This window comes from Penaeus vannamei, chromosome 9 (assembly GCF_042767895.1).
Source record: "Penaeus vannamei isolate JL-2024 chromosome 9, ASM4276789v1, whole genome shotgun sequence".
NCBI lineage: Eukaryota > Metazoa > Arthropoda > Malacostraca > Decapoda > Penaeidae > Penaeus > Penaeus vannamei.
The window spans coordinates 17,583,777-17,603,776 of NC_091557.1; the positions used below are offsets into that span (position 1 = coordinate 17,583,777).

A 20,000-nucleotide genomic window follows, 5' to 3' on the forward strand; every position below is an offset into this window, starting at 1 on the left:
TGCTTCTGTTGTTGCTCCATTTCTTCCTGTTCCCAGCCCTTCTTTCCTTTCTTCCTTCTCTCCTGCTCCTCCTGACTGTTCCCTCTTTTTCTCCTACTTCCACCTTTCTCCTCTGCCTCCCTCTTTCTTCTAATGCTTTTTTCTTCATATGTTCTTTTACTACTTGTATGTCATTCTCTCCTTTTAAGTTGAAAGTGAATAGAAATAATTATTGTTTATTAAAATTATATAATTATTGTATAATAACATTTCAAAATGGATTATACCACTTTCAATTGATATGTAGTGCCAGCAATATTTTTATTGTATAGATAGTTACTTAACCCAAGATGTTCAACGAGATACTTTGTTCCTGAAGCAAGAAATGACTAAATGTTCTCAAATGTATTAGATGTAGCTAAGTGTATGTGCAGCTTGGTATTCTATTCCAGCTTTCTGAATCTTGAGAGTTTGTGAATGCATAAAAAAAAACCTGAAAAGCTATTTATCGATATATGTATTAGAAGTAAAAATGGCTATAGGGGCTTATGGAAGCGTAGGAGTGTCATCTCTGATTTTAATCTTTCTCTTCCTCTCTCATTCCAGACTGAAAGAACTTTAGGTGCCTAGAATAACTTTGCCATTTATTTTTCCGTTACCCCATGAGTTTAACCCATTACCTGAAGGAGAACCAGCTATTCACTACCCAGAAACCCTTGCCACACCACCATGAAAGAAAATTTTTCGCAGCAGTTCTCTTCATCTCCAGTTAATCATGAAATGAAAATGTAAATGGCGAGAGGATGGCCAAGTTTGAGCAGAGATTGGGAGAACTGTTGCAGGAGCGGTTTAGCAATGCTGGCACCAGTCCCTGGAGAGGTCAAGGTTACAGGTGTTTACGGTGAGTCTAGCTTGCAGTTTTGGGGGGAATGGACATGGCTTGAGATGGGATATTTGTGATTTGTTGGAGCTAATTAGATCTTATTTTTACTGAATTTTTTTAAGAAATTATAGTGATATGTAACAGAGCATATTCACATTAATTAATGTATTTAGTGTATCTATGATTACTTAGATATGTAGATTCATGGTTATACAGATCAGTGGTGTATTAATAACCAGGATAAGAATAGGTTAGTAATAAGGGATTCAAGTGATTTGGTAATAGTATCCATAAACTTAGATGTTCCTCTTCACTGTGTTGAGATAACTGATGATGTTTTTAATAACTGCAGAGTGAATGAGAATTCGAGAAAAGAGCCGACGATAGAGCAGCATAGCAAGGGAAAGTGGCTTGAAGTATGTGGACTTGAATCTTCCAGTTGAACCATATGGGTTGATCCTGAGGAAGTGTGTTGTCAGTTTGGAGAACAGAAGGCTCGTGTTGCACCGTTGCTTCGTTCAGGGAGGAAATAAGGAAAATTACATTGAGAAGTTTGACTTTTCCCAAATTGAACGTCAAATTCTCCATCGGGCATGTCAAGGTTTGTGTTAGATTGGTATTTTATTTAGTTCATTGTTGACATAGATACTTATCTATGAATATACAGTTTTAATGAATCTACTGTGGTAATAGGAAAAATATATTTCAAATTTATCTTCTCATGAAATGTGGGTGCAACTCTATTTGTATAATTATCCTCAGATTGCATATATTTTCCTTTTCTTATTTCTTTTAGCCATCGGAAGTACTGAAGGAGAGAACCTTCAATACCAGCAACAACATGAGTCCTCCATCAAGTACCCAATCCACACCCACCAGAAGAAATCCTTTAGTCCAACTCATACAGGGTTTGGTTTGAAAAACCAGACCTCTCCAGGTAGAAATAACATGATGAATAACCGTGATAGAAGACCCTTTGAAATCACCATAATCATTATAGCAACAGCCATCAAAACCACCACAACAGTCACCCCCAGAGTGGATCGTACTCGCCACCTTTCTTCAAGACAGCAATCATGGCTTAACCCTGAGTCAGACTCCCCACCACCTCCTCCTCATCTGCCCCTCTTCAGTTCTGCTGGTTTCATCTACCCTCCTGCAGCACCTCCACACTACACCCATGCCCACTGGCCCCCATTTCCCACGCTCTCCTCCAAACATGGGTCCCCAGAAATTCAAGTGGAACATTTGTTAACTTCCCTCGTAATGACCGGCACCAATGGTTTGGCCACAGAAGCTTTGGCTTGCGGGTGTAAATTGATATTTTGTCTGCGGGGGGCACTTGGGGCTGCAGAAAATGGTTGTTGGAATGAGCTATACTGGCTTAGTGAACATATCCTTTATAGATATTACCGTGTGATAGATATAGCATTATAGATATTATCTTAATTGTTGACTAATTCACAGTAGATCGATCTCACTAGAATTAATTTCTCGATGTTTTAGAGGTAGATTTTTGCTGAACTGTTAATTTGGATGCACCAAAATAATGTGCTTTTTCATCCTTTTTATTTTTTTCTTTCTTTCTTTTATTTTATTATAGGTATTTTTTTCTTCCCCCTCCAAGTGCCCCTTGTGATATTACCCAAAAACCAGACACATGAATATTTGTATTATATGCATGTGTCTGTGGAAAGGAGGGAGAGCACCTTGAGCAAGTTCAGTACAGATTTAAAAGAATTTTGAAAGAAAACGACTGGGCTTTTGAGTATTAATGACATTTTTAACTCTTAAATAAACAGGTGAGGATTTTTTGTATTTAGAAATTTGAGGCTCCGCTATAGAAGAGTGATAGTTGATCTACAAAGTGCATTTGCAGAGAGTAGTATACATTATAGCTTTATACCAGGTGGAATATAATCACAGGAGTGGTGCTCTCAGTGTAAGGCTTTAAGTTAGGAAATTTCCCTCTTTTGGATAATTTCAAAAATTATACCAAGGCATGTAAAGAGTTTTAGTTTGGAAAATGCTCAGCGTGCCTGCTCAACCTCTAACAGTTCCATAGTCAGCGACCCTTGTTACACAGAGTTCAAAGGAATACGAGTGAGGCAAGACCTTCATTTACCTTCTCATAAAGCAGGTACCTGCAGTTTTAGGAAAGGTCCCACATACACACACAAAAAAAAAGAAAAGAAAAAATCAATGCATCATAGATTCAGAAGTAATTTATTTAAATAGCACTATATACCTCGTGAGAATGGACCAGTATTTTTGGGTATTATCCCTGGTATTATGAACAAATATTGATATAAAAAAAAAGATAATGAAAAGATGCCCAGACACATTCTCAGGAGCTTGTACAAAACTGTAGTGATTTACCTCAACACCTTTACCTTGCTGTTTATAGCAGATTGCTTGATAAGGACAAATTACTAATGAACTGGAAATAAAGTTTATTTTCTGTGTAATAGTATGGGCACTTTCAGAGATTAAGACTACTTTGTCCCCTTTGCATAAAGTGTGGAATTTCGTCATAGGTAATTGTGATGATGCATACTATGATTTGCTGTGTCTGTGGGACGTGCAGTAAATACTCTTATGAATTTTTTATACATTATTGCACATATTATCAAAAACTCTATTGTTTAAGTATTACAATTTATGTATATAAATAGATATATATATAATTATATATATAAGAAGGCATGATTGAAAAATATGAGAAGAAAAAAAATGTATGATCATATTTCACACCTCAGAAGAGCTAATGCTTTTTTCTGCTAGTCTTCTCTTCCTGCCCAACTATTTTAATTGAAAAAACATTCATGATTCCCTGTGAATTCTGAAATGTTTGTTTTGGTGAATTGGTGCTTGATAATATTTCCCCCTAGAAATATGTATTGATTGTCCAGGTTCTTTGCAGCTAATCACAACTATAATTTTATTTAAAAAAAGAAATTAAAAAATATATATTTATATAATGGATTAGTTTAATTATATTTTATGTAATGATATTTGATAAAAGTAGTACTAATTAATGTGTTGGGTTCTGTGCAAGAGAGAAAGAAACATTGAACATTAAATTGTTCACTTTATGTTGATTTGGTAGATTAGTATTTTTCATTACCATTTCCGACAACCAAAGTTATGAAACTGACAAAAAAATATTCTGTATTACACTGACACACATTCATGCTCACACACACATAAATGCATACATTCTCAAGTTTTACTTAGCTGTTGAGGTTTATGCTTATAAATTTATTGAAGAACAGGAACTTTTATTTATATTTTGTATAGGACCCTCTAGTATTAAGAATATAAAAATTAACAGATATATTTATTGTATTTCATTGTTGTAAGGAAACGTTGCTCAGAATGTAAGCTTAGTCAGTAAACCTTTCACCTGAGAAAATACATTAACAAACATTTCCCGTCCATTCATTCTAGTGGTTCTCATGGGCTTAGGCTTAGAATATTGCCCAGCGCATAGTCTTGTAAATTCCTCAACCCTCCTGACCCCTTAAGAAATCCTTAGACCCTTTTCCCCACAGACCCTCACGAATTCTCTGTTAAGCCTTGCCCTACAAGTGCCATATGGATGATCTTGCTTACAAGGTGGTGTGACATGAGTTCTAACTGTTAAGTGTCGTCCCAAAGCACAAATTTTTCATAATTTTTGTTGTTGAGAATTGTGTGGTGAATAGGTCTCTCAACATATTGTGGAAAATGTACAATAGTTCTGCCCCTTTTCCCCTGAAGGTATTTGTAATTATCATTGCATTGTATATGTAAATGGTAGTTTGATAAGGTACCACACTTTCTCACTGAGCAGTTAATATTATTCACAATATCAGATTTATGGTATTCGAGGTATTGAATTATTGTATTACACATTTGTAAGGAAAGTAAGAAATAACATATTTTCTCCCCCCCCCCCCTCCCTTTAAAAGAATTTTGCATTGTTATTGATAGAGGATTGAATAGTAGGTTTTCAAGTATTTATTCTTTTTGCCTTCTTGATAATGCACAACATAGATGTATAATGTATTTCAAATTGCAACTTTTTTTGTTTTCATTTTCCAAAATAATTTTACAATCCCATGTGATGATGTGCATTTTGAGGCTTCATCTACAGTATATTGATATATGTGTTCTGTCTGCGTAGTTAGAAGGGCCTGCGTTTTCCAGTGGGACCTGCCTCGCATCCCAAGCCTTTAGGGTGACGTGGGTGTACGGTGTTGATTATGGTAAGGGTTGGGTTATTCTAGTGGAATGTTGTAGACCCTATGTTTAGTTAGGAAATTTAATCGGTGGATAGTAATACATAAACTTTGAAAAAAAAGTATTTTTGAAGGTTGTGTAAAGGAATAATTCTAGCAAAAATATCATTTTAATATTTTATGAACATTACTTACAAAATAGACATCTTTGTGGTAGAGCCGACATTTCTTGGATTTTGGCAAATAATTGTGTTAACTTTTACCTCTCATAAGATGTAATCTAAAACAGAAAGTAATATTACAAATAGTACAAGAAGTACAACTTATTTATTGAATTCCAAGGAAGATGAGCGAGATTCTTCTTGAACCCTTTTTCAAGCTGTAGACCTGAACATAGATAAGACTAACATAGTATTAAACATCAATATGAAGCTTGACATGGGAATGATAATGTCCACAGTTGTTTCTCTACAGTTAATATGTTGTTGAATTTCAGTATTTTATTTGGTTCAAGATAGAATGTACTAATATTATATAGTTAGTCATAAAATTGCTATTATGAAAGGAATAGTGTGTAAACTTTATCCTTTAATCTTTCAAGGCTGCATAGGTATGTCTGTAATGCAAAATTTGTATCAGTATCTAAGCCTGCAGTAACTGCCTGTTACAGTTCTTGCAAAAGTGGCACATACCTCTAATGTCATGTTGTGGTGCTCGAGTTAGAGGTGTTGTTCTGCTTGTACTCATCTTAATCTCCAGACATTAGGTATAGTGCTTCGTGTTTTGATTTCTGTATTTTACCATGTAATATGAATGGTAATGGCTATTATTTGTTTCTTAAGTGATTGCATCTCTGTCCTGTGTAATTAGCTCTGATTACCAAGTCACTCTCCTAACATATTGGCTTTTTGATGAAGAGGTACGTTTTTGCTCCAAAGTGTTCCTTGATGTTTGGTCTTGAAATATTTGTATATTACTCTGGTCACAAGTTGCATGCCAAAATATTTGATCATATATCTTTATTTACCAAACCCCAATAAGTGGATCTTTGTTTAGAAAGAGTGCCTGTTTTGTTGATTTGGTTTGGCAAAGTGATTTACTTTAAGTGTATGTGATAGTTTTTACCAAAGAGCAAAACAAACAAGAGAAGGAGTTGGCCTTGTAAACTCCTGGGGTCGCCTAGTGTGACCGCCTGTCAGTGTAGTTTACTAACATGTACTAACAGATGCAGGTTGTTTGCTGATTTGCCAGTACTAACGGTTACTAACATGAATTTATCTCAAATTTCTCTGTTGAATGTGTGTGTAAGTGTGTGCTTAGTTAGACATCAGATTCAAATTTTGATTGTGGATTGTAAAAGTTAGCTATGAATTATTGAAGTTTCATTCTTTTGTACCTGTTTAGAAAATGACTAGAATTATAGGGACCAAGGTGATCCATTCTCTGGTAATCAGAGGCGAGTTTGCTTGCTGTTAAACAGTGGAGATAATTCATCCTTACCAGTAATCACCTGATATGAATAATGGCAAATAGCGAGTGTTTTTTTTTTTTTTTTTTTTTTTTTTTTTTTTTTTTTCTCTCTGTTGGTGGATTAAAAAAATTGTGAATAGGAATAAGAAGCTTTTGTTTTGCTCTTGGGCTAATTCCTTCCATCAGTATTTTGAAATTGTTTAATTTGGGCAGTTTTGTTCTGTCTTGAGGCTTTTTGTAGTAACATGCATATCTTTTCTGGTGAAGGTCCAAATGATAAACATGTTTACATGTTTTGGAGGCTACGTATGAGTAATACTTATGTACCAGGATCATACGAGTAGCAGCACAATTATTATTGGTATGGCATTGTACCTGTAAGACAATTTATGCTTTACAGTGTTTTGGTGTTTCTTTTTGTAGGTTTTTTCTTTAAGACTTGTGCCAGAAGCTACAGCATTTCCTTTTCTTTGTTTTATTTATATCTTTATTCTTATTTCTTTTCTATTTCTTTTGAGGTAATTGCAATATTCTTTGGTTAAATGCTTTGCACTTTTATGATTCTTTTTTCATCCAGATAAAATGTGATCAAGTTCCTTAGTTATATTTTTTCCAGATTTATACTAGGTAATGAAGTCAAAGTCAAGCTAAAAAGTAACATTTATGAAATTGGGTGCTAGAAAAAAAGTTTGTTGAAGGCAGAAAAAGCTACATTTCTCCATAGCATTTAGTGTTGTAACAAAAACTTCATGCAACTCTTGAGTTCACCTGATGTATTAAGATATGTGAAGTATCCAGTAGCTGTTAACATGACAGGTAGGAAGCTGATAGGACTTCAATATAATCTTCCTAAATTCATAGATATGTTGTTTCCTCAAAGGTATTACCAATTTTGTTTGGCTTGTTTACCATATTTAACTATATGTTCATGTTTTCATTGTGAACACAAGTTTTCTCAATTAATCAGCCTCTCTTAATGTTGTATTATTTCTTTGAAAACAATAATGTACAGTTATTTCTTCTTTAGAGAATAGGTCATTGTTTACCTTTTTATGGTTTTCAGTTTTGCTGTTTTTTTTTCTTTACTTGTGTATATTCAGTTGAATGATTTGTAATAATTTGAAAACAAAAAAGTTGAGCATCTCTTTGAAACATTCCATAATGAGGGTTGTACTATCCTATATGTAGATGCTATTTTTAACTGAATGAATGAAATGTATATAGGTTTATTTCTTAAAAGAAATTGTGTGTATATACTGAAGTTATTTTTCATATTTTTTCATGGCTCATAATGTGTGCTGAAAGAGGTAATTTCAGGGGCACATGGCTTATTTTCGACAACATTAACTTGAATTGTTATATTTGTAGATGACGGAAAACTATTTAATGGTACCAGCCCCTGTAGTGCTGTTGTTTTAACTCTAGTCAAAAGTTCTGCTCGTGGTGCAGAGTTCTCTTTTGTTAATCACTTTTAAGAGGCTGGTATGCCTACATTGTAAGGGTATTTAATGAATTTCTGAAGATAATATACCAAGTTGGTGGATAACAATTTTGTGTTAATATCTGAGGACCTGTTATGTTTTGAATGTTGATTTTTCATAATTTAACTAGGAAGTCTTTTTTACATTAGTATTACGCAAACTTACTTAAATTACTTATATTTTTATTTAGAGGGTGCAATATTGACTTGTTAGATCCTTATTGTCAAATGAATGGATGCTGAAGAATATTTCTCTATTCACTGATTTAGATCAGGTGAACTTCGTGAGTTAATGATATGGTTAGTAATAACTGCTGCAAACTGTGACATTGATCAATAGAAATATATTCCAAAGAATAGTGTGCAGCATTTGAGACAGAGCGAAATTACTGAAATATGATGATAAAACCTCAAAAGGTTATCAAAGATTGGGGCCACAATCTTGAGACTTTGCAAGGTATGCTGTACTTCTTCTTGCTCCCTCTTCAGAAGTTAATGTTATTGTTAGTGTAATAAAGGAATGTATTTTAGGTAAATAGCAACATTTATATTTCTCAGAAAATTTAATTGTACAGTTTTATTGCATTGCAAAGAGTTGTTTTATTTCACCCAGAAATCACCAAAGCAGTATTTTCTTGTTAGAACAATTGATAATTGCATTGAAAAAACATCTGAACAGAGAAAAGTGTCCAGATTTTATAATATCTACACAAATATTGTCAAAAAATATTTTCGGCTTGAATGAGTAAGAAAAATTGACCATAAGAGATATAATTAATACATTTTGATGAAATCTTTCCTAAACACAAATTCTTATGGATGATTTAATTGAAAGTCACCAAATGACATCTCTTGGATTGATAGAGTCATTCCAAGTTTTACCTTTGAGCATATTTCAATGACGGAGATTTGTAAGGAATAACAAATATAATGTCCCTGGTGGTGTCAGGTCATTTGATGTTTAGTATGTAGAATAGATATGGAAAGTAGTTTTGAAGTATGAAAGTCTGATTTCTAAAAAAAAATAATAATAATAATAATAAAGTCTCGCTTCATTTTAGAAGAGATACATTTGGATACTGCAACAATGAGCAGGACTTATTGAAAGTGATGAATAAAGACCTACCAGTCCAAAACAGTATAACATTTAATATCAGGATGATAAGACCGACACCATACCAAATGTATCGGTACAAGCAGAATTAAAAGGAAGCTTCTCATCCCCCAATCCCTTGCCCGTTGTTGTCGTGGGGGCTTAGGAGGCAGGAGATTGAGACCCAATGCAGGGATCTCCCCTGCCTAGGGCCCCTCGGCCCTCGACTCAACTAATTTTGCATGGTCTTTTTTCCCCTCCAGCTTTTGTTTCATCCTCTTCTACTATCTACTTCCTAAGGTGTGGGCTGCTGAGAGGATGAAAGGCTGACTTGGAAGTCCTAAACGCCCAGCGGGAACTATGAGCACGGTACTCTGACTCATCTGGCTCTTACCTTTCACTAGTGATGGAGGTGAACCATTGATAACACATATAATCCAGGTTCCCCATGACCAGTAATGAAAATGTAATCCCACCAAATTAGAGGCAATGAGGCTAGCCCCTTTATCAGATAGCCCCAACCCAGGCTCTCCTTTGACCACGGCTCGAACACCGAAACTACTAGCCCCCCCCCACTCAACGCCTACTAGTGCATTACCCACCGAGCAGAGAATAAATCTCCAGAAGACATTCCTACCCACCTAACTTCCTCAAATTCATCAACTCTACCCCCGCAAACCTTCATCAAGCAGCAATCCTCCCTTATTACTACCTTGCAGCCTTATTCTCCATCACTCAAACCAATACTCCCTCTTCCACAGTCCCGACCATCCATCACCACCAACCCTACAGATATCTTAAATACTCTGTTTAGCTCAACTAAATTGGACTGATTTTTCATGATCCCTTCTACAGCTCCTTACTCAGGCAACACTCTTCTCTTTCAACAATGCCTCCAAAAACAAGTAGGCAGAGTCCCTTTATATACCAGACGATCGCTCCCATCTTTTAACAGTCAGATCAGAAACTGTATCTATAGCACTATCAAATTTAACTGATCATTCTGGCAACCCCATTCCTGCAGAACCTCATCCAACCCTTAATACCTGTACCGGAACTGTCTCTCTCTCTCCCCAGCAAACTGCCCAGTCGTACAAAGATCGGTCAGACTGTGGAGCAGACTTATTGAGATGCCTCAAAGACCAAGATGTGAAATCAGTACATTGCTACACCATTCCTACTAAGGTCAACGACAGAATCCGACCAACATTGCTAAAATTACCTTCCGTACACATGACCTTCCCTTATCTACATCGGTGGACAATCCCTCCTGTTCGGCCATACCAACCCCCTCCCCATCAATATCAAAACTGTTGGCGGCGCTTTGGACATCCTGCCAAACATTGCCATTCCACAGACCATGCCCCATATGTCCCAACCTGGTCATAACCGATCAAACTGCTCGGCTCAAACGTGAACATGTGCTTGCTACGTAGCCCATAATGTATTTTATAGAGAGCTGTCTCCACCTGCAAGTTTGAATGTGAGATAACCTTTCGGATAAAATGGTCTGTTCTACATTGAAACCAGACGGAAGCATGTGAACATGGTTTCTCTCCATACTCTCCATACTCTAGTAACATCGTTAAGCTCAGCCCCTCCCCCTCCACCCCAAGATGTCCCCATTTCCATTTCTACATTCTACATCCCTCAGACCAATTCCTTTGCCATTCTAAGCCAGACACCCCAATCTCAACCACAGCTCCAATATCAACTACAGCCCCAACCACTTCACCCACATTTCCACCTCCCTCAATAATTCTTTGCCTCTAACCAGACACCCCAATCATCACAGCTCTAGTCTCAACTACAGCCCCAACACCATCCCCTCTCCCTCCCGCTACATGCAGTAGACAGACTAAACGTTCTAACCCTTCACCCCTACAGCACAATCACCTCCACCTACCTTTACCTTTATTTCTAGAACCTCAGTCTCCTCCTTCCCCCTCATAAGAAAACCTTTGTCCCACAAAACTCTCCAATAACTCCATTTGCAGAAACAATTACCTTCTCACTAAACTCTCCAACCAATTCCACTACAGAAACAATGGATGACATCCAAAGTTATATGCTTGAGACACAAAGATCCCATAACTCATGCTCCTTCCACACTTGAAGTGGTTGCTGATATTCATACCCCTCCTGTTATATTCCCCCTACACCCTTCCTCCTACTCCCCTCTTAACACAGCTAACCCCCTCCAATTCGTCCACCTCAGTCATCAATACTCCAAATACCATCCTCTGATATCCATCCCCTCTTACTCACAGCACCCCTACACCCCTTCCTCCTAATCCCTCCCAAGACGCTTTATCCCCTTCAACTCAAACTATCCATCCTTCCGATATCCACCCTCCTACCACTAATACTCCCCCCACATCTAATCCTCCCAACACAACCACCCTTCAACCCCAACTATAGGCACATTCTCCCTCCCTCCATCCCCTCTGTCTTTTGCACTCCCCTCCTGGATACAGAGTGCTCCATGTCACAACAATGCCTTCACAATTCCCTACCTCCTAATACCCCTCCTTCCACACCCTATATCCCCAGTTTAATATGTGTACCATATGTGATATCACTCATAAGCTATAGCTCTCTACATTGGTCCTCTATGTAACGTCCCTCATTCAGTTCTACATTCTCTTGTCCTGTCCACGCTTAAATACAGCACGTACCTCTGCTTTTCCACACCTATCCTCCCTTCGCCGACCTCCCAACATATCAGACATCCTTACGAAGATCCACAGCTTCTACCTTGACAACCTGTTCTCCTTCCTCAGATGCATAAATATCCTTCACTTGATCTAACCACCTAAACCACCATAACCTTTTCCCCCATCTTCAACCTTTCAACACTCCTCTAGATAGTTGACACATAGCAACCTCACCTGACATACCCTTTACTATACCTTCCTATAGTGCTATATGACCTTAGATGTCTAGCACATTTATTTTAACCATTAACCATTAACTATCAACCCATTCTCAGAAACGTTCCTCACTGTTTTAACATCCCCACTTCGTGTTACAGGTGAGAGGATTAAGGTAATATGTAGGCAGGAGCTTTACTGAACAGGAAGGGATATAGTCTCCTTAAGATAGCTTGGAGTCAAAAATAAAAAGCTTTGCCAGATCAGATTGGATAAAGATGTAGTGAGAGGATTGAAGGTGGAGCTTATAATGAGCAATAAGAAAAGTAAAAGGTTTTAGAGGTAGAAGATCAAACGTGATTGGTAGCCAAGAAGAGACTGATGCTATTGATGAATGAATAAGTAGATGGAGAACTTGTATGGAAGGGCCTGAGGCAAAAGATGGCTAGATCATGAAATATATAGTGATGACCAGATTCTGGTGGTAGAACTGATGACAGTGACAGTATAGTATGGAGGGTTTATCATGGAGGATGGGATCAGGGGAAGGAGGTGAAGAGTATAGTATCTGGAGGTTCATCAGGAAGGTGGGATCTGGGAAGGACATTGTGATAGAAGGGATTCGTGTGTGTGTCAGGAGGGAGTGGTAGGGATAGTGGGAGGACCAGGTTTTGTTGTGGGTGTGAGCGGAGGGAGAGGGATAGGAGTATGTTGGTAGGTATTGGAGGAAGAGGGTAAGTATGAGAGGAGGAGGAGGAGGAGTAAGGAGCTGTTGAAATACTACAAAAGATCAGTCCATTTTAGCTGGCCTAAAAGCGTACACTCAAAGATCAGAAGAAGTGAGGTAGCAGGGGTGAAGACGGGAGGAGGAGGGAGTGGTGTGAAGTAAGGATTGTATTGTGAGGGTGTGGGCAATGTTGATTGCAATGAGGGGGAGGGAGGAGGTAGAGCACGTGAAGATGATTATTTCAGGAGGTGGGCTAGAAGAAATAGTGGATGGATGTTGAGTCAACCTAGGTAGATAATTCAGGATGGGTCAAGTTGGCAGCATGTGTAGAGGGAGGGAGGTGTACTATCAGTGAGTTAAGACTTCCTGGTCTAAAGAAGTGAGGGAACGATGAAGCAAAGTGGATTAGAGAGGCTAGGTGATAAAGGGCAAGTCCTTCACCCTAATAAGAGAGTACAGGATCTTTATTTACTGAAGTGTGGCTGAAGCCTGAAATGTGTGGGGGAAGGTGAAGGGGTCTTTTCGCTCAGGGTCCCCATAAGGAGTAAGGGCTAGGGTAATTGCCAGGAAACACTGTGCCCATAGCTCCTAGGCAGTCCATGACTGGCACAAGGTCAATGTTCATCCTTTCAGCACCTTGAGGACTGGATGAGGGAAGGAAGGGAAGAAAGAAAGGAAAGACAAATTAGTTGAGGCAAGGGCTGAGGTCCAAGGCAGGAGAATGGAGAAAGAAGATGAAGAGGGCATCAGGGAAGGATTAAATTATGCATGAACTATGATGTAGTGATCTTCATCATAATGTGTCAGTCCCCCCCCCCCCCCCCCCAATCCTTTACTCATTGTTGTTGGGGTCTTTATTCCCTCTGCCTTCTTGTGCTTATTTATCCTCTCTTACTTCCCTCAGGTGTGAGAGCTGTGCCAATAGGATGAAAGGCTGACTTTGTCAATGGTCCCTAAATCCTTTGCTCATCATTGTAGGGGGCTTAGAAGACGGAGACAGAAGCTCAATGTTGGGGAATCAATGTTACCTTAGACCTCATCCCTTGCCTCAACTAATTTTGTATGGTCTTTTCTTCACTACCTTCCTTTTTCCTTCTCCTCATCCCCTTCTGTCCACATCCTAAAGTGTGAGAGCTGAGCTGAAAGGATGAAAGGCTGACTTTGTCAGATCTGAATAGCCTTCGTACTACGTTTGACTATTCCCTCTTATCTTTTCCTTCGTACTATGTTTGTTATCCCCTCTTTATCATTTTCGCTACCACACTAACTATAGTGCTCTACAACCTTTGACATCTAATGTATTTTGTCTTAATGGCTTACTCATTTTTACCCACACATACAATACTGCTGTGACCTTGATCTCAGGCACATTTATTTGTTCTGACCATTACTGCTATATTTCATATTTCAGAGCTGCTTCTTGACTGGCTTCAGCAGCATAAACTTATTTACCTTGAGAGACAGGGTTGCACATTTAAGAGAGTAAATTGATTTCATCTTTATTAACATTAATATCTATTGTTTAGCATAAACATCTCAGAATACACTAAATTTCAGAAAGTAATATCTTAAAAGTATGATAAATGTATTACAATTTTAACATATGCTCACCACTGTTTCATTATCTTATACCTTGTATGGAAATATCTCGCTTGTAGCAATACCATTTAATGCCATGAAAAGGAGTAAAAAATAATAAATCCCTTAAATATTGTACATGTAAACATTGGTTATCAAACAGATTTCATTTCTTGGTGGCAGGTTCTTCCTCCTCAGGAATCTTTGTTATCTTGCTCTTGTGCTTCTTGGAAAATTGGATTTGGCTGATTTTTGCTCCTTGGGAAGTAACCCAGTAGAGATTACTAGTACATCTTTGCATATTTACAGTATTTCCTTGGTCTTTTCTTCTTCAGAACTTTCCTCACAGAGACCCATATTGCAGGTGATGTATGAAGACAGGGTAGATCCTCCTGCAGACACTCGCCTCCTGGGCCTGCTTTGCCCACAGGAAGATCTGGCTGCTGAGACCTCACTGGATCTTTTCTGTCCCGCTCCTCCAGTTTCCTTGTGGACTTGTGTCTCTCTTCACGGAACATCGGGAGGGCATGTGGGGTTATGATCTGTTGTGATACTACAACTTCAGCAGCACGATCAGTTTTTGTGCTTTGCCAGCTACTAGTACTGCTCCAGAAGTAGAAGTCTTAGGATCATATAATAGCGTACTTTTCAAAATCTACAGCCAGCAGTTGATTCGGTCTTGGATGCCAAACTATTTTAACCTTTCATGACTAGGACCCCACTTCCAGCTCTTTAACAATGTCCCTTAATGATACGATTGTACATTAACAGTTTCCCTGAGATTCTCCCTTATTAAGTGATGTCCCTGTTACAACTAGCTGATCACTGGGGCTGAATACACAATCTGTCATGCTAGGATCTGTTCAGGCCCAGTTGCTACATGCACAGCTTGTTTTGTTTTACGAATATCCCATAGCTTCAGAGTGTCATCACCTCCCCTTGTTGCAAAACCTTTGTTGTCATGTAAATACCAACCTTGAGGTTTCACTTCCCTATCATGAGCATTTCTAACACATTAATACTTACATTTACAAAAGTCTTTAGGTAGTCACATCTTGTTGATCCATCATCTGAAAGCACAAGCTACCAATACTCCAATAAGCTATAAGACACAAGTGGTGGGCTGTGTTTTCAGACGGAAGCTCTTGCTTTGATGACATATCTTGTTAATAATATGGACTGCTTAATGTTATAAGCTCCCGTAAAGTCCCATCCCTTGCTGCAGTCAGAAATTCCTCCTTGTCTTCAGGATGCCAAGTTCCTGAGTGAGACTGCTATGTGCCCCTTTGTCTTTGCCATGTCATGTAAATACATATCTCCTTTAACACACTCAAATAACTCTATTCCATCACGGTCATATACTTTAGCTTGCTGGAACCTGATACAACCAGAACTTTGTCACCTGTACAGCTATACTCAACACTATTAACTGGGTAAACATCAGGCTGGGCAGAGACAGTCTAAATGCTTCACGGCCAGAAGCTGGTCATACCCTGAAAATCCCAATCGCGAACATCATAATCCAGCCTCCACTAACCAATACTGGAGGCCTGAGGGATCCACTGTAGGCCAGAGACTGTTTTGGGTTCCATGCTCAGGATAAACTCATGAGATTGGCATGTGGCGCCTCTGGTCCATCATCTCATCACATCTTCAGCAGATTTCAGGATTATCAATATCATTTCTGGGAGGAAGAGGAGGGTCCCACAAAGTCATCATCTTCATCGTCTTCTGTTACACTGATTCTGCAGTCTTTGCTTTTGTAGATGGAGAGCTGTGGGTTTGCTGCATTTTGTGTTGGCAATTTTTCTGCAAGATGAAATGGGTATATGTTTGAATAAATAGCAAAAACTGCTTTCTTATTCTTACATGTAAAGAAGAAAAGAATCAAATAATTAAAATCACAAGAAGTATGTAAGAGAAATACCAAGTAATGATTTGAGTGAAGGAAAGGAGGCACAGGTTTCAAAACAAAATGGAAAATGAAATTAACAATGCCTCCTTATTATCCCTTATAATGCCTAACTGAAACTTCTATCTCACAGGAAGAGAAAATTGAAGAATTAGAAAAGAAAAGAAAGTAAGAAGAAAAGGATGGCTGTCATATGAAGATATTTGGGGATTTATTTACATAGTTATGATAGTTGTAACCATAAGAGGTAGCCAAATCATGATGACGACACTAATGAACAAAGTGGTTGTGAGTGACACAAAAAATTAAAGTAAATACTAGAGAACCATGATTTGCATGAAACCACATGGAGTGAGACTTGTCCTCAAATCTGGATGTGGGTGTGCGAGATTACTATCACATTATGTGATAATTATCTGTTATTATTATTACTCGTTGCTTATTATTAACTTATTATTATTGTTTTTCTGCAGTGCATGACATATGTTCTGCCTTGATAAGGAAAAACAATTAATACCTGAAACTTGGACAGATCCATTGCATTTATGGTGGCATGAAGAAGGCTGCCCAGACAAATGAAGCCAGAAAAAAGGGGTCTAGTATGCCTCACAAGATCTCATGCCAATCTGTTAAACTTCTGTCATCGGGGGATGGCAGATATGTACATATGTGCCCTGCTGATTTAATTTGTTAATTATTTATACATGGATGGCTTCACAAGTGCCTAGTCCCTTTCTCCTACCTATCATCATAACGGTTTTCCGCTTGATTTTAGGAAATACCATGTCATCATAATAACATCATTGATATCTAATAAAATAGAAAAAAAATCTCTCAGAAGTTCAAATTAAGGGATTTCAGGTGAGGTCGTGTGGGTCTAATTGACTGGTGGTTGAGCACTTGTGGGAGCAAATATCTGAACTCTTCACAAAACAGAACTATAGTGATCATTACATATTCTTGGTGGTAATGGGCTGATGTGATTTTGTTCCAGGCATCATTACTGCTATTTAACAGACAAAGACCTACCAGACCTAACTGGGTATTTCTGTTTTTCTACCACTTTTTTTGTAGTTGGAAATACCTATCTATCACTAGATTCATGAAAAGGCATCTGAATATAGCAAACCTTACACACTAATCTTACCTTCTATTTGTTTTTATTTCTATCAATTGCAGACTTCGTGTTTCTTCCTATAATATATGAATATCAAACTCATGACTTTCCTTGCCAAAACCAGAAAATCCCATCATTGCTGCCATCTCATCTGAAAATATATAAAAAATAAATAAAATTAATAAATAATTTTCACATGCAAAGATTTCAAAATCTTTACAGCTGAATTCTAAAGTAATATTTACTGGACATTAAATTACAATTGACAGAGATACATATTAAAACTAATCTTATCAGGGAGATACTGAAAAACAATCCCACAATCCATATGGAAAACCTATGAGAGAGAGAGAGAGAGAGAGAGAGAGAGAGAGAGAGAGAGAGAGAGAGAGAGAGAGAGAGAGAGAGAGAGAGAGAGAGAGAGAGAGAGAGAGAGAGAGAGAGAGAGAGAGAGAGAGAGAGAGAGAGAAGAAGAAAGAAGAAGAAGAAGAAGAAAGAAGAGAAGAAAGAAACTATGAAGAGATTTATGAGAGAGAGAGAGAAGAGAAGATTTATGAAGAGATTTATGAGAGAGATTTATGAGAGAGATTTATGAGAAGAGATTTATGAAATTTATGAGAGAGATTTATGAAGGAAGAGATTTATGAAGAGATTTATGAAGAGATTTATGAGAGTGACCAAGCAAGTGGCTGAGTGAGTGAGAGAGAGAGAAAGCTCAAAACGAACTTGAGTGATTAGCGTGGGGAGTGAGTGAAATGCCTGATTGTAAAATTAATTTTAGCTAGTGAAATTTAGATAGTGACAGTAACGTTAACAAAATGTGTATGACTTTTTGACTATTTAACTTATGACTATTATAAGTTCACTGGCTAATAATTCTTGTGACCATCCCAAGGGCCTGGGCTAGATAATATATAATAAATCATATTGTCAATAATAATAATAATAGTAATAATAATAATAATAATAATAATAATGATAATGATAATAATAATAACAATAACAATAACAATAACAATAACAACAACAACAACAACAACAACAACATTGATATTATTAGAATTAGAAAAGAAAAAAACTCAAGGAAAGGGAAAATCAGATGGCTGAGCACTTGCAGAGCCATCTGTATCAAACAAAATTCACAGAAGAAAACTACAGTAGACTGCGTGTATAACTATCTGGCAGCAATGGGTTAACTCATATTACAAAGTGTACCTTCATTCGGCTTTTCCTGTTCCTTCTGATGCTGAAACTTTCCAAATGAGCCAAAACCTCCACTTTATTGTTTTTTCTCCTCCTTATTACTCGGTTCTTCTGGTGAAGACTGCTCTGGCTCTTTTGGCTTTCCTAGGCTTAGGCCTATTTTCCAAATGATATCTTGCCTTTATTCATGTTGATCTGAAATAGAATGAAAAAATTATAGGAGTTTACAGCTTTTCTATTTGAACTTCATTAGCCTAGTAAGTTTGGTACCAGACATGTTATTATCAGAACTGCTGAGGCTTTAGTTAAAAAGGGGAAATAATGCATAAACTGTAATATATTACTAAGACACTTTTCAGCTATGACATTTCCTGCACATATTGAAGGTAAAAAAGTCCTCTTATACAGAATATAATACTCCGAACATGTCTCTGTCTGTTGCTGGTAAACATGTGCACTTGTTACTGGATTCCTGGATGTTCAATTACTCTAGGCCTATAAATGATACCGAATGAGAAATACCCTTAAAATAGGCCATTCATTATAAAGGAAGATGCCCTTAGTATGGGATTTTGTTAAGTTTAGGTTTTCAAGGCAATTCTAAGCTGGTTCTTGTATTTAAATGTGTTTCTGATGCTGTACTGCTTCTGGTATAATATGTACACTGACAAAGCAGGAATTACATTGCAATACACTAGAGATTTATCATCGGTATTATTGGAAAAAGGCGTCACCACTGAACTGACCAAAACTAACCTTATAGCCTTGAAGACATTTAATTAACAATTACTTTTCATTAAATAAAATTGTCTCGTAAATTAAAAATAACGAAGTTATTTAATTTTCAAAATACATAAAAATAATAATAAAACAAGGTGAGATTCACACGGGAGCTGCAGGAATACTGACTAAATTCTCCACTGCATGTGCGCGGGGTCTCTCGTACCCGCACTGTTCCTGTTATCTCGCCTGTGACGTCACGGCCATGATTTCATTGGTCAATTGTTTGATAGTCAATTTAATAGCCAATGGAGAAAGAATTCAGGAGGGAAACAGCCAATGAATAAACATTAGCTAAGATAGAAGCTATGAAATTCAATTTTCAAATTAGTCTCACCGTGACTAACGTGTGTTTAGGATGTCACATCAAACCATTTTGAAGATGATGAGGCTAGCTTGAAACTATTACGTGAACACGGAGTTCTACCCTCTGAAGTGCCCTGCGACCGGCTGTTGCGTCACTCATGCTCACGCAGACCTTTCCTGCGCTTCTGCTCCCGCAAGCCGCTCCACTGATATCGACGACCCTCACTCTGTCACGTGGTGACATCTTTTTCTAAATTTACCTTATCATCAAATAATATAAAAGTCCATCCAGGCAGAAAGTAAGTGAAAGATGTTTGTTGACTTTTCTGCTATAGCACCATGAAGTGTGGAGGCAGCTGTCTGGAAATTTTACCTG

At 37.6% G+C, this 20,000-nt stretch overlaps 1 protein-coding gene and 2 pseudogenes across 1 annotated transcript in view; 1 reads left to right on the plus strand and 2 right to left on the minus strand.

Moving 5' to 3' along the window:
- LOC113804936 (SIN3-HDAC complex-associated factor) overlaps positions 1-20,000 on the minus strand; it is a 102,799-nt gene that overhangs the window by 44,617 nt on the left and 38,182 nt on the right. The window lies entirely within an intron of this gene.
- Positions 512-2,178, plus strand: LOC138862535 (protein BTG3-like; annotated as a pseudogene).
- Positions 14,501-19,868, minus strand: LOC138862536 (gastrulation defective protein 1 homolog; annotated as a pseudogene).